General features: G+C 39.9%; 1 long non-coding RNA gene across 12 annotated transcripts in view; it reads right to left on the bottom strand.

The window, feature by feature from the left end:
- The window catches only part of LOC141555597 (uncharacterized), a 141,270-nt gene that overhangs the window by 83,401 nt on the left and 42,701 nt on the right, over positions 1–15,168 (bottom strand). For 7 of the 12 annotated variants that reach the window (XR_012486271.1, XR_012486267.1, XR_012486266.1 and 4 more), the window contains one exon: positions 4,139–4,251. This is a non-coding gene — a long non-coding RNA (uncharacterized LOC141555597). Of the gene's footprint in view, positions 1–4,138; positions 4,426–15,168 lie in introns of all 12 variants that reach the window. The other 5 variants (XR_012486262.1, XR_012486265.1, XR_012486264.1 and 2 more) reach the window with 2 other exon arrangements.

Below are 15,168 nucleotides of genomic sequence, written 5' to 3'. Positions count from 1 at the left end.
TGTGTGGTCCAGATTGTGAAGGGCTAAGAATTCATAGAAAGGTCAGATTACTATTGGTTGGTCAGTGAAGATTTAATGGAGAATTTGGGGCTTCAGTTGACCCTTGAAAGATGAAAAGAATTTGTAGAGACAGAGACAAGAGCAAGAGGAGAAGCTCAGAGAAGGCCTGCCCCTGCTTCGGGACCATACTGATTTCCACAGAATTTACTGGAGTGGGGAGCCGAAGTAGCAGTAATTTTGGTCCCCCACCCTTCCACATATCCTTCCTACTCTTTCCTTGAATATTCAGGCCTCACCCAGGAGCTCAACTTTTCCCAGAAGCACCAACATCCCTGGAATTTCCCAACGAGGGCTGCCTGCAGGGGATGCCAAGTACCCTCAGACACAGTGGAATCATCTAGTGATGAGGCTGACTGGAGGCAGGGAGGTGCCTTTGCCATAGAGAGAAAGGAGCATGGTGACCAGGGGCAAATCTTAACTTCTATGGGCCTTAGTTTCTGCACCTGAAAAATGAGGCAACTGGAATAGACAAGCTCTAAGATCTTCCCAAGATTATTCTCCAAGACATTCCAAGATTATCATCTCATTCCTCTGACCTCTGAAGGTTCCTTCTCGTGCAGCCCTCTCATTCTTGCTATTCCAATCCTAGGAAAACTACATTCCCAGGAAGGAGGTTGGAGTAAGGGGAGGGATAGAACTATAGGAAGCCTTCTTCCCAATCTACTCTCATCTTCACAAATCATAGAATCACAGAGCTGGAAGGCCTCTCAGAGAACATCTGGACTAACACATACTTGAATAGAAATCACTTCTATATCATCCTTCAAAGGAGGTCAGGTGGGTTATTCTTAAAGACCTTCATGGATATGACTTAGTAAGGCAGCTCATTCCTCTTTAGACAGTTCTGTTAGCAAGTTTTTCTTTGCGTGAAATCTGCTTCTCAAATCACTTCTATCCATTGGTCCTAGTGTTTCCTTTTGAGAGCAAATAGAATTAACCTAGTCCCTCTCCCATACATTTTGTTGTTGTTTACATATTTCAGTCATGTCTTACTCTTAGTGTCCACAGTAGGATTTTCTTAGCAAAGATACTGCAGTAATGTGCTATTTCCTTCTTCAGCTCATTTTTCCAAATGAGGAAACAGGCAAATAGGGTTAAGTGACTTGCCCAGGTCACATGACACCAAATTTTAACATCTTTCTGACTCCGAGCCTGGCACTCTATCCATTGCTCTATCCAGCTGAATTCTTCCACACATTAGTCCTACAGATAATGGGAGAGCTTTTAGATCAATACCCTTTTAGTCTTTTCTTTTCCTCTCCTAAACTAGAGAAGATTCAAAAGATAAGGATTAAGAAAAGGATTTAGGAATTAAGAGGTTTCCAAGAAGGGAGTTTTTAAAATATCAGTATTTTGGTGCTTAAGGTGTGATTATGCTGTAGCAGAAAGAGGACTAGATTTAAAGACCTCAGTTTGAATTCTGACTCTGCCACACGTTGGACAAATATTTATCCTTTCTGAACTTTATTCTTCTGTTACAAAATGAGATTGGATTCCAGTTTTCTCTTTTGTTAAATGAAGCAGTTGGATTAGACAGTTTTCATAGCCCCTTCAAACACTAAGCCCTACAATCATATCTGGTTTTACCCTTTAGTATAGACTTTAGTATAAACACCAGTCCTAAATCACCAACTATAGGACATTTTTAAACATCTTGAAACTCAGCATATCCCATACAGAATGCCTTCTACCCTCCTCATTTTACCCCCAATCACCCAGCCTTCCAAACTGTTCCTTGGCATATAGTACATGTGTTACTTCCTAAGGTGGTAGACAGTGAGCTCTTTGAGGGCAGCACAGTGACCCCGACTATTCCTTTTTTTTTTTTTTTTTTTTTTTGTAAACAAGGCAGTATCTAGCCTCCCACATGGTGACAGTTTCATCCCATTGTCAAAACTCTCCCCTGTCCCAGCTATCTCTCCCTGCAGGAGGCAGATCTCTACCCAGCTCAGTCCATTCATTTGTCTTTCCTACCATTACTGAATTCCATCCTGGACACTGTGAGAATGGAGGCAATATCATTGCATAGCCCTTGTAGTCTAGCTTCAAGACTTATCATTCAACCAAACCTTCTCTCTCCTTGGAAATCTCTTAATTCCTAAACCTTTTCTTGATCCTTATCCTTTGAATCTCCTCTAGCATTTGATATAATTGGTCACCCTTTCCCCTGGTTTTGATGGCTCTGCTTTCTCTTGACTTTCTTTTTAACTACCTGACTATTTCTCAATCTCCTTTTCTAGCTCTTCATCTACATCATGCCCCCTAACTATGGGTATTTACCAAGAAAAGATGGGCCATCTTTTCCCCTCCTTCTATATTCTCTCTCTTAGTGATCTCATAATCTCATTTTATTCCATTGGTTCAGATATCATTTGTAGGCAGATAATTCTCAGATCTCTATATATTCAAGCCCACTATCTCCTAACCACTAGTTCTGAATCACCAACTACCTATTGGACATTTTGCATTGGATGTCCTGAAGACATTTTAAAATTCAAAATATCAAAAACAGTATACATTCTTTCTTTCCCTCCCACAACTCAACCAACCTCCCACATCTTCCAATTTCTGTCAGTGACACTCCAATCCTTCTTCTTTTCTTTTTTTGAGGCAGTTATGATTAAATGACTTGCACAAGGTCACACAACTCTCAAGTATCTGAGGCTGAATTTGAACTCATGTCCTCCTAACTACAGAGTCAGTGTTCTATCCACTGTGCCACCTAGCTGTCCCCATTCTAGTGTTCTAGATTTGCAACCTTGGTGTTATTCTCAATTCTTCATTCTTCCTTGCCCCACATATTTATCCAATGCCAAAACTTGGTTTTTACCTAACCCTCTTCTTGCATCTGAGTCCTTTATACCACTTACACAACTACTATATTCCTTCATCCCCTCTCAGCCGGACTATGGTGATGACCTCATAATTTGTCTCCCTACATCATCTTTTTCTTCTTCAATCTAGCCTCCATATAGCTGCCAAAGTGATTTTCCTTAAGTTCACATCTGACCAGGCCTGTTTTAGTTCTGTCCCTTGAAGACAAGTGACACAAGCCCAAACCTTCCTCCATGTAACAGCCCTTCAGATACTAGAGACAGATGTCATAGAACTTCAAAGTCGTCATCCCAGTCAAACATCCTCCTGAATTCAACTAACCTTAATAGGACATGAATTTGAGGTCCTTCACCATGTTGGCTGCTATCTTCTGAATGCTTTTCAGTTTACCAAAGTCCTTCCTTAAAATGTTGCCCTCAGAATTGGACACAATATTGCAGGTGTGAAGATGTGACCTAACCCAGAGCAGAGACTATCCTAGATGCTAAACCTCTCTTACTGCAGCCAAAAGATACCACTAAGTTTCTTAACTACCCTACCACACCTTTGATTCATACTGAACTCACAGTCTATAAAAGCCTACAGGTCTTCTACCATTTGTGAAGCCAATCTTTGAGTCTATGTGTAAGATGTTACATACATCCCTATTAAATTTTATCTTATTTTAATCATCCTAATGTTCTGTCATGATCTTGTGAATCCTGATTCTATTGGTCCATGTGATAGCTACCCCACTCTGCTTTATATGGCTGGAACCTTAAAGACAATCTAGTCTAGTAACCTTATTCTACAGATTAAGAAACTGAGACCCAGAAAGGGGTAGTGAATAACCACAAATGACATAATTACATATTCAGATTAGGTTTGTAGAGAAGCTAGAAAGGTGTTTGTTGTATTCAGCAGCTTTTTTTCTCCTCAATCTTTAACCACCCCCACCACCAGGTTTAGAAGCTCAGCAAGGTAGATTGAATTGGCTTCTTGCCAATTCATTCCAGGAAGAACTGGCTTGAGCCCTACTAGGCCCCTGAGGTATCTGGCTTTGTAGTCAGGGACCCATGCCATCGGGTTCAGAAACAAAAGGTGGTAATCAGTCCAGTCAGTAAGTGACGCAGAGGCATGATCCTGAGAGTGGGTGGGCATTAGAGTTGGCCCTGAGTTGGAGAGGAGGGGCAGAAATGGAGGGGGAGAGGGATATGGAACCTGGACTGAACAGTCCAGGAAGGGGGAGAAGAATAAGGCATACCTGAGAGAGATCTGGAGTTCATCTTGGTCTCTTCTAGAGTTCCAGGTCCTTTTCTTATTCCCTTCTCTTGGACCCTGAGAGATTCATGTACATCAGATGGTGGAAACTGGTACCTGCCAGGCAAAAAGTAGGGTCCCCTTTATGAAGGCCATTAGGTCATCCCCAGTAAGCTGGAACTAGGGATAGTGAGTCAGGAACACATACCCCATTGGCTCAGGCACAGATTCAGCCAGAGTCAAGCCATAATAATTCCTTAGCCTAGCTAGGCTGAGAGCTCTTTTCTTCACCTAGAGGAAGAAAATAAATAGAATCTGGAACATCCTGGGATGTCTTCAAGGAGGTCCTCCATCACTGTATTACACCCAGAAAGAGCCTGGGGAATCTCCAGCCCAGTACATGCTTTGGATTCTGACAGAATAGGCATAGAATATCAGAGCTAGAAAGAACTTTCAGAATCATTTTAGCCTAGATCCCATGAAATTGGGTTCATATATATGATATGTATGTATATATGTGCGTGTTTATGTATATAAATTATTTCAAGTTAGTTTCTTTTGAGCCCTATGTAGTTTATTGTATGCTTTTTTTTAAAGCAATCAGGATTAAATGACATGCCCAGCTAGCAAGTTTCTGAGGACAGATTTGAATTCAAATCCTCTTGACTCCAGGGCCAGTATTCTATACAGTGAGCCAAATAGTTGCCCCTATTTTGTGTTTTCAGAGAAATTCAGAGAAGAGGTCCATAAGGTTCACCAGACTGACAATAAGCTCCATGGCACAAAAAAAGTAAGAATTCCTACTCTAACCTAACCCATAGCTGCCTAAGAATCCCCTCTAGAACATTTCAGACAATTCCTCATCCTTGACAACTACCTCCATATAATGGGGAACTCTAGAAGCAGCACATTTTACTTCAAGAAAACTCTGATTTTTAATTCAAGTCAAAAAAAATTTAAGTACCTAGCACTTAGTAAGAACCTAACAAAGTTCACTAGCCTAAAGTTTGAAGACTCTATCTTCTTCCCCATTTTGAAGTCTGGGATAGTATTTACTTGTCTTTGGGCCTATAGCACTTCTCTCATTCTTTACAAAGCTCTGAAGTGATATTTGCTAATTCTTTCAATAGCATAAGATGCAATTTATCCAGGTCTCATGATTTGAAGTCATTGTAATTAAGACACTCTTATTAGTATAGTTCCTTGTACACAGTAGGTACTTTGTTGAATTGAAAGAAACTGCTATCTACTCACTCCTGGGCTTCAACCTTTTTTGGTCTACCCTTCCCAATCCAAACAATGCTCTCCAAACAATAAAAATTGGTTAGACCCTATTGATTGTCCTATCCATTTCCAAGCAGAAGCTTTAATCCCTCTTTGATCTTTCTCTTCCCCTCCCATCTTAAAAAAATCTTGCCCTTAGCAACAAAATCTGAGGGGATTCAATGATTATCACCCTCAGAAGTCTTCCTTTTCCCACACGTGTTTCATGAGTATAACATTAGGATATTTTTCTATCTTTCAACTCTGAGAGATGATCTGCTCTCTCTTAATCCTCCTTCAACCCTGTTTGACCCTCTCAGTCTTTCTTTTTGGATTATCACTGTCCTTCCCAGCACTAAATGTGATTTAGATTCCCTTTGCTCTCATTTCTCTAGACTTTCTCCCTAGGTGACCTCACTAGAGTCAGTGAGTTTAATTATCATCTCTTATAAAGATGACTCCCCGATCTATATTAATCAATCAAAAAACATTTATTAAGCATCTTCCAATTGCCAAGCAGTGTGCTGAGCACTAGGAATACAAAGAAAAGCAAAAATCAGTCCCTGCTCTTAAGGACTTCATATCCTAATAGAGGAGACAGCATGCAATTAAGTCCAAACAAGCTATATACAAAATAAATTAGAGATAATCAACCAAGGGAAGACACTAGAATAAAAGAAAGTAAGAAAAGGCTTCCTGTAAAAGGTGATATTTTTTACCTGGTACTTGAAGATACCTGACGTGGGTTGGAGGGGAAGAGGGAGAGGGAAAACAGAGACAAATAGTGAAAATGCCAAGAGTTGGAATAACTTGTTCAAAGAACAGCAAGGTCAGATTTGTAAGGCAGAAATGGATAGGTTAGGAAGGATTTCTAATGCCAAGCAGATGATTTTTCTTTTTCCAGAGCTCCAATCTGATATTACCAACTTCCTGATGGACTTCTTCATTTGAATATCTTGCAGCTATCAAATTCAACATGCTCTAAATGGAACATATATTTCTCCGAATCCAAACTTTTTCCATACTTTCCCTTTTTTTAATGGCCTCACTATCCTTCCAGTCAATCAGATTCGTCACCTTAGAATCACTGTGGACTCTTTATACTTCTTTTTCAATTCCTCAAAACCACATCTAATCCCACATCTAATCAATTGCCAAAATTTGAGAGACAACCTAATAGTAGATAGAGAACTAGACTTGGATTTAGGAAAGAACTGGCTTTGAATTCCCCCTTTCATAGTAGTTGTGTGTCTATAAGAAAGTAACCTAAGTTTCTGAGCTTCTGTTTCCTATCTGTAAAATGGGAATAATAATACCAGTGCTATCTATCTCAGGTTGTTATGAGACTCAAATGATGAGATGTATATGGAACACTTTGCAAACCTTAAAACACAACATGAACATTGTTGTGTTTGTGTGTGTGTGTGTGTTTTAAGTCTTAATGATTCTACCTCCACAATATATTTCCTCTACACACACAACTTCTGCCCTAGTTCAAGACCTCATTACCTCTCTCCTCGACTATTGTAATAGCTTAGTAATCAATCTTTCCACCTCCATCCTCTCTTCTCTAAGATCCAGATCATATCACTCTCCTACTCAGAAATCCTTAGGGGTTCATATTATTTATGGGATGAAATAGTCAATTCTCAGTTTGGCATTTAAAGCCCTCCATAATCTGGATGCTTTTTATGTTTACAATATTATTTCTTATTACTCTCCTTAACCTATTCTCTGCTCCACTCAAACTGACTTACCAGATCCTTGCATAAAACTCCTCTCTGAGTGTCTGCACAAGTGAATTCCCATGCCTAGAACCCTCTCCCTCCTCACTTCTGCCTTTTAGCATCACTAGCTTCTCTCAAAGGATAATTCAGGGGCCACCCTATGCCATGTCCTCTATGATCCTCCTAATAAATACCTTTTTCTCCTTGAAGTTATTCTACAGATATTGAAATTATCTATAGGATAGCATAGGTGCTAAAAATGTGGTCCATAGGTTGCATGCAGTCCACAACAACTCCCTCTGGATTAAAATTAATTGGAAAATATTTAACAAAATAAATGAAAATAAAATACAACATAATGTTAATTTGTGATTTTCTAAGTCACTATGTGGCCTGGATCCATTTCTATTTGAATTTGATTACCACTTCTCTATACTCCCTTAGAGCAGGAACTTTGTCATTCTTTTTGGTTTTTGTGTCCCTTGTACCTGGTATTGTGCCTTATACATAATAGATATCTCATAACCATTTGCTATATTGCATTAAATTGAATCAAATCAAATGAAGGGCACACCCTAACACAGACACTTACTGGCATGCTTACATACCAGACTCATAAGCACTCACTCTCCCTCACGCATTCATACATATACCCACTTTTGTATTCAAATAGTATCACATAATAAATCTGATACTTTTTCCTACATACTCATACCTTAAAAAACTAAATTGAGAGTCCATCAACCATTCCCAAAGTTAGATTTATACCACTTGCAGAAAGATTGCTGTACTTGGAGGCAGGAATAACCAGGATTCAAAGATTGCCTTTGATACTAATTGTGTCTGGTCCCAGACTGAGCACTGTCAGTCAATTAACAAATATTTTTTAAGTACACATCATCAAGGACTATTCTAAGTGCTGAAGATGTAAAGAAAGGGAAAAAAATAGGCCTTTCTCTCTGGGAGTTCACAATCTAATTGAGATTGCAATGAAAAAAACAGTGAATAGGTCCTTCCTTCAGGGAGCTGCCTGAAAGATACAGAATGTATATACATTGAAGGAAATCCAAAGTAATTGGAGAAAGGAGATGGTTCTAACAAATGTGAAGGCGATGGAGGGGTGTTCAGGGAAGGTAGTTGTACCTGAGCTGAGTCTTAAAGGGATTGTGAAAAGTCTGGAAAGACTTCCATGAACTGATGCTGAATGAAGTGAGCCATAACCAAAAAAACATTGTACATAGTAACAATAAGATTATGGGATGGACTTGGTTCTTCTCAGCAATGTGGTGATTCAAGATATTTTCAATACATATGGGATGGAAAATGTCATCTGCATCCAAAGAAAGAATTATGGAGCCTGAATGTGGATGGAAGCATTGCACAGTATTTTCACTTTTTCTGTTTGTTTCTTTTTGTCTTTCCTGTGTTTTTTTTCCCTTTTGGTCTGATTTTTCTGCACAGTATGACAAATAAGAAAATATGCTTAAAAGGATCTCACATATTTCAAACCTCTATTAGATTTCTTGCTGTCTTGGGGAAGGAAGAGGTAAGAAAGGAAGTGAAAAAAATTAGAACACAAAGTCTTGCAGAAATGAATGTTGAAAACTATCTTTGCATGTGTTTGGAAAAAATAAAATACTATGGGGGGGTGGAATATGAGGAGCTAAGGAAGAAGTACCTTCCAAGACTGGTTGACTGTATAAAGGGCCTGGAGGTGGGAGATGTAATTCCAAGTTCAGAGAACAATCAGTAGTCCCTGTTGGCTGGAATGGGGAGTGCCTGAAAGGATGATGTGAAATCAGGTTGGAATGGTAAGTTAGACCCAGATAGTGGGGAGCCTTAGCTGCCAGGGCTGAGGAGTTTGTATTTTTTTCCTAGAGGCAAAAGGAAGGGACTAAATACTTTTAAGCCAGAGAATAACATGGTCAGACCTGTTTCTTGAAGATTTTCTCAGGAAGATTATTTTGGCAGCTGTGTATAGGACAGTCTGGAAACAGGGAGACCCTTCCCTTTATTTCATCCCTCATTTCTTATAATAATCATTCTTAGCATTTGTAGAGAACATTCTGCCTACAGAAGGAATTTCACAGCCGTTGTGACAAAGACTTCTTACAATAGCCCAGGTAAATACGTTTAGCCACTGAGACTGAGAGCCAGGATAGTACAGCCTCTTCTACTTGCTGTGTGACTCAGATAAATCATCTGCCTTCTCTAGGCCTTATTGTGCCCATCTATAAATGAGGGGTTTGAACTGGATGTTCTGAAAGGCATTTTTTTCCCTCTGTGATTCTGTCTCCAAAGAGCAAGAGTTGGAGCCAAAAAGGGGGAAGGCTCAAATTAGCACAGGCACGGGGTGTCCTCCTACATGGCGTCCTGAGGGGCCCTTCCTTTCCCGAGTTTACAGGATTTGAGATGTGGGGTTTCCCCAACCTCACCCACTTCCTCAGGAACTCTTCTGTCCAGATCCCGCCTTCATCCCAACCTCACCCTGTCTTCTGACTCCACCCCAAGTCTTTGCCACAGTTGGGTCATCTGACCACCCCAACCTGGTCTCCTCTACCATGGGTAAGAAAGAAGGATCAAGGGCAATTGGGTCATTCTAGGGACCCTGAAGTTCAGACCCTGACTGCACTAATTCCCCTTTCAAACTGACCCTCCCTGTTTGGATGAAGCAATCCTCTGAGTCAGCCCCCAGCCCATGACTAGGGTGAAGCTATGGCCTGTAATTACCCCCTATCTCGGCCCATCTCTTATCGAATCATCAGGGCAGCTGAGGCAGAGGCTAGAGACTGCCTAGCTAGGGAAGTGAGGATGATACAGAGGCTTCTGGCAGCTATTTGTCTCCTTAGCTCAGTGACAAAGCAAATCAGGGAACAGAATGGTGATGCTAAAAACAACCTTGGAACATATAACACAGAATGTCAGAGCCAGACCTTAAAACTCAGTATCAGCACTGAAAGGAACCTTAGAACATAGAACATCAGAGCTAGAAGAGTCTTTGGAAGATAGAATATCAGAGCTGGAATGAACAAGTGGGATAGTAAGGATAAATTCAATTCAGCAAACATTCATTAAGTATCTCCTATATACCAAGGATTGTGCCAGGTGCTAGGGACACAAAAATGAAAAAACCTCTGCTCTCAAGATGCTTACAAATGATACTAGAATAAATACTCCCTTATACTTGGTATGAAAAAAATCAACTTCAAATACAAGATGGGGATAACATGACTGATCAGGAAAAGATGTAGGGGTATCAATAGACCACAAGTTCAATAAAGACCATCCCCAAAATTTTAGTACAGTTTTTAATTATTAAATATTAAGGGATTCTGATATAAGGTAATTAGGGAAGGAATCACTTTCAAAGACTGATATATTTTCCAGTTTTAAACTAAGTGAAGCTTAAAACTTCACTCAGACTTTGGGGATCCTGTAGAGGTGAACAATTTAATGTGAAAGCCAAAAAAGTTACTATGATCTGAGGCTTCATTTAAAGAGGACTAAAAAGGTGACAATGTTACCATACTCTGCCTTAATCGGTCTCTTTCTTGAGTATCATGTTCAATTGGGAGTTCCACATTGTAGAAAAGTTATTGAGGGACAAGAGAGGTCATGTGGCACAGTGGTTATGGGACTTGCCTTGGAATCAGGAGCACTTGGGTTCAAGTCTGGGCTCTGACACATAATGACTATATCACTATGGGTAAGGGGAGAGGGGGCTTAAACTTAAACAGGACTTTAAAAAAATCACTAAGATTATATATTGCTGAGATGATACAGCTCTCCTTGGGTGGAGGGAGTTTCCTTATTTCAGAATTCCCTAAACCATAAGTGTCAAATATGTGACCCACTGACTTCACATGGCCTTCCATACTCCTGAGTGTGGGCCAAAACAGATTAAAATGTAATTTAGAAATATTTAATAAAATAATATAGATAATAATAATATGTGATTTTTGAAGTCACCATGTGGTCCACAGAAATCTTTATTTAAGATTTAGTGACACCCATTTCTATTTAACATGGCAGGTTCAACACTGCTCTAAACAAGTTCTAAATCTGTGATAATACAGATCAAAGAACTTGTGGGACATTGAATAAAATCTATCAGACCTAGGTAGACCTTAGCATGTAGAATGTTAGAAGTGGGATCTCTTGAGGACATGAGGTACTAACTGAGACTGACACCAACAAAGGCCAATAAAATCAAATGTTAGGCCAAAAAAAAAAAATTGAGGCAGGAGACCAGGATTCTGTAGAGCTTGAGAGCATATTACAAAAAGATAAATTGAAGCAGCCTTGTATATTTTGCCTGAAAAAGAGGAGATTTATTGAGGACATGATTTTGTCACCAAGTAGTTGAAAGAATGTCCAATAGAAAAGTGATTTAGGCCCTAATAGCAAACCAGAGAACACTGAGTGGGAGTTCTAGAGAAACAATATTAACTTTGATTTAAGGAGAAACTTGCTAACAATTAGAGCTATCTTCAGGTAGAAAGAGCTTCCTCAGGTGGTAGTGGGTGCCCCCTCACTAATGGTCTTCAAGTAAGTGCAGAACCTGGCATGTTAGACAATGGATTCTTGTTCAGATACAACTAGACAAATCTCCAAGACCCTTCCAAGTTAGGTTCTGAGTCTGTGAAAACATGGAACATAAAGCATTAGTTTGTAGAACTAGAACATAGATAATCAAATCTAGACACAGGATGTTAGCACTGGGAGGATTTGAGGACACAAAGGCACTGGGTGCTTGGACAGAGAAATAATAATGAGTCAAGAGATAAAAGTCAAAAGATAGGAGAATATTAAAAGATGAATTCAACCTATATAATTTCTGTCTCCCTCTGGAAGCACAGCCCTCAGGAATTGACCAAGTTCTTTAAGGGAAACCATTTAACTCTTCTCTTAAATGGAAACCATAGCCCAACAGTTCAAAAGAAAAGTGGCTTCTCTGACCTTACTTGCAAAGAGAGAAGAGACCATCCCCTTCACTAATAACCCCACCTATATTCCCTTTACTACACAGTATTTTTTGAGCATCAGCTGGGTATCTATTCCTATAAGTCAGAGTTGGAAAGAGAATAGTACATCTTTTAAGACATGGTCCCTTTCCTCCAGAAGCCCAGAGAGACAAGATACCTGTGGGAAGAAATTTATAGTGCGCTTTCTCTCTCTCCCTCTCACTCTCCCTCTTCTTCTCCCTCTCTCTCTCTTTCTCTCTCCCTCCCTCTCTCTCCCCCTCTCTTTCTCCTTCTTTCTTTTTCTCTTTCTTTCTATCCTCTCTCCCTCTTTCCTTCCCTTTTTCTCTTTCTCTGTCTCCCTCTCCTTCTATCTCTGCCTTTCAAAAATATGTCTCCAAGCAGAAGAAAGTTCTTCTTAGTACATTTACATTACATTACAGGGTAATACTAAGGTCTGACATGTTAAATCTGAATTATAGCCTCCCCTGCCCAAATCAAACAAGCCATACAAAGTGGGGTACTAGAGAAAAGAACTACATAGCTTAAGTTCACGGCTACATACACAATCCTTTTATTGTTTTTCCTGCATATTGAAATGTTTGGCTTTATTAATTTTCATTCACTCATAATAAAAAAAGAAGTTTTAAAAATTGTCCTTCATTCAAAATCCAGCTCAAGTGTCACCTCCTCCATGAAGCTCTTCCTTTATTCTTTCCATCCACCCACCTCTCCCAGATATAATCCATCCTTTCTTCAAATGTTCTTAAGATTGCTTAATATGGCTCTCTTCTTCCCCTAAAACAGTCTACTTTGTATCATACTTATTCATATATTTGTTGTATTACCCATTAGGAACAGGGGACTGCATTATTTTTTCCTTTGCTTTTGAAAGTCTTCCATTTAATAGATACTTGGTATAATAATAAAAGTAACAAGAATAAGAACACTAAGTAGCATTTATATAGCACTTTAGAAGTTATTTCATTTGATCCCCACAACAAACCAGTGTTATGGAAGTAGGCACTTTTATTATTCTGATTATTCTGATGAAGAAACTGAGGCTGAAAGAAATGACTTGTCCAGACTCACACAGCTAGTAAGTGGCTGAGCAAAAATTCTTTTTTTAAGCAATTTGGGTTAAGTGACTTTCCCAGAGTTACACAGTTAGCATCTGAAGTGGGATTTGAATTCAGAAAGAATTTTCTTGACTCTGGACGTAGCACTCTATCAACTGTATCAGCTAGCAGCTCCTGAGCAAGCATTCTAATTCAGGTTTTCTCAACACCAAGCTTTTTTCCACTTTATATTATTGTGTACAGTGATAGTCAGGATATTGAGATAAAAGAGATCAATTGAGATGTGTTAGATTAGTCAGAGAAAGTATCCTGGAGGAGAAAGTCTGCCTTGATGGCTTCTGTGTAGACTGTCTTCATGGGCACATAGTAGGCGGATCAGAGTTCCTGTTTATAGCTACCCCTTCTAAGGAAGTAAGACAGAGCAATGGGTATCATTTTCTCTCAGAATTTGCTTTTTCATCTGTCTAGAGTAGAAGGATTATTGAAATATTCCCTCCTGACCCAAGTCTACTCAATCAGGGAAGGCTTCCTGTAGGAGGGAAATTTGGAAAGGGGCCCAGGAGGGAGGCTGCTCCAAGTTGGATGGGCCTAGGTGTGTCTTAGCCCAGGTAGCTGACTCCACGCCCCTCCATCCACTCCCACACACACCTGGAGGCCCGAAGGAGCTGGGCCCCAAAGCCCAGCCCAACCCCCCAGGTGCTTTGCCAGACAACTAAAGTTTCTCTGGGAACTTTGAGGTGGTATCCCCCTGGATTATTAACACTGCCTCCCCCTTTCAGTCTCAGTCCCTCCCCACAATCCCAGACACATTTCCAGGCCTCTATTTATTGTTTTAAAATTAATTTCCAAGCAGCTCCTCCTCCAGAGGCTGCTCCTAATACTTGTTCAACCAGTCCCAGGACAGGCTTGGGGAAGAAATGAAAAGAGATCACAGGACCTTCATTTCAGCATTGGGGGCAATAGAAACCTTGAAAGTTGAGCCCACCACTTCAGAAGTTATGGAATTTGAATGGCCTTTAAGGCTGTTAGTAGTGGAAACAAATATATGGCTGGGGGGACAAAATCTGGGGGAATGCCTTTGGTTCAGAATCTTCTAGAAGAGGAATCCAGGGATCAAAAGCAGCCAGACTTACTGCCACATCCTAAAAGAAAATTTATAGTATTTAGAGATGAAAATTTAAAGATCTCATAGTCCAGCCCATTCATTTTACTGAGGGAGAAACTAAAATGCCAAGAGTTAATGATTTGCCCAAGATCACAAAGAAAGGAAGTAAAAGAGCAAAATATGGACTTGGACCTTCAGGCTGTATGTCTAAATATTCTTTCTATTTCTACATTCCATCTCACCCTTTCAGATACCCTATTGCCTATCCAGAGAGCAGAGAGATTCAGGATGAGCATGAGCACAATTACTATAATTGTAGGCCCACAATGTGGAGATGCTTAACTGAAGAAGGGTAAAAGAAGTTAATATCACTTGACCTCACTGAGGACATACATACAATCAGATCATCAGATGGATTTGAAATGCTTTGCAGGGTGCATATCATGGGCCTCCAGTTGCAGTACTCTTAATGATTTGGAATAATGATAAATATAATGAATTATTCCTCTGAGCATTCTGGAATCTGTACAGTTCCCTGGGAGCCTTCATAGAATAATCTGTCCCTGTGCAGAATAATCTGTCCTTATTGCCTATGTCCCAATCAGCAAAGGAGACATCATGAGATAGGTCAGATAAGACCCCAGGGAGAGTTTCCCCTGCCCATTTTTCCAGCACAAGCTGATGCTCCTCAACCTCAAGCCTCAGGCATGATCCTTGTCAGTATAGTGATTTTTCTAACTCAATGAGACCCAGTAAGATGCCAGTGATATTAATTGAGGCCCATGGTATTAAGGAAAGAACACTAGCTGAGGGAATCAAGATGCCTGGATTCCTAGCTCTATCAATATCTGTGGCATCAAGGACAAGTTATTGTCCTCTCTAGATCTCAAATTCCTTAA

The sequence above is a fragment of the Sminthopsis crassicaudata genome, chromosome 2, assembly GCF_048593235.1.
Source record: "Sminthopsis crassicaudata isolate SCR6 chromosome 2, ASM4859323v1, whole genome shotgun sequence".
In the NCBI taxonomy this organism is placed as follows: domain Eukaryota; kingdom Metazoa; phylum Chordata; class Mammalia; order Dasyuromorphia; family Dasyuridae; genus Sminthopsis; species Sminthopsis crassicaudata.
The sequence above is the reverse complement of the archived record's forward strand: the minus strand, read 5'-3'. Positions and strand labels throughout refer to the sequence as shown.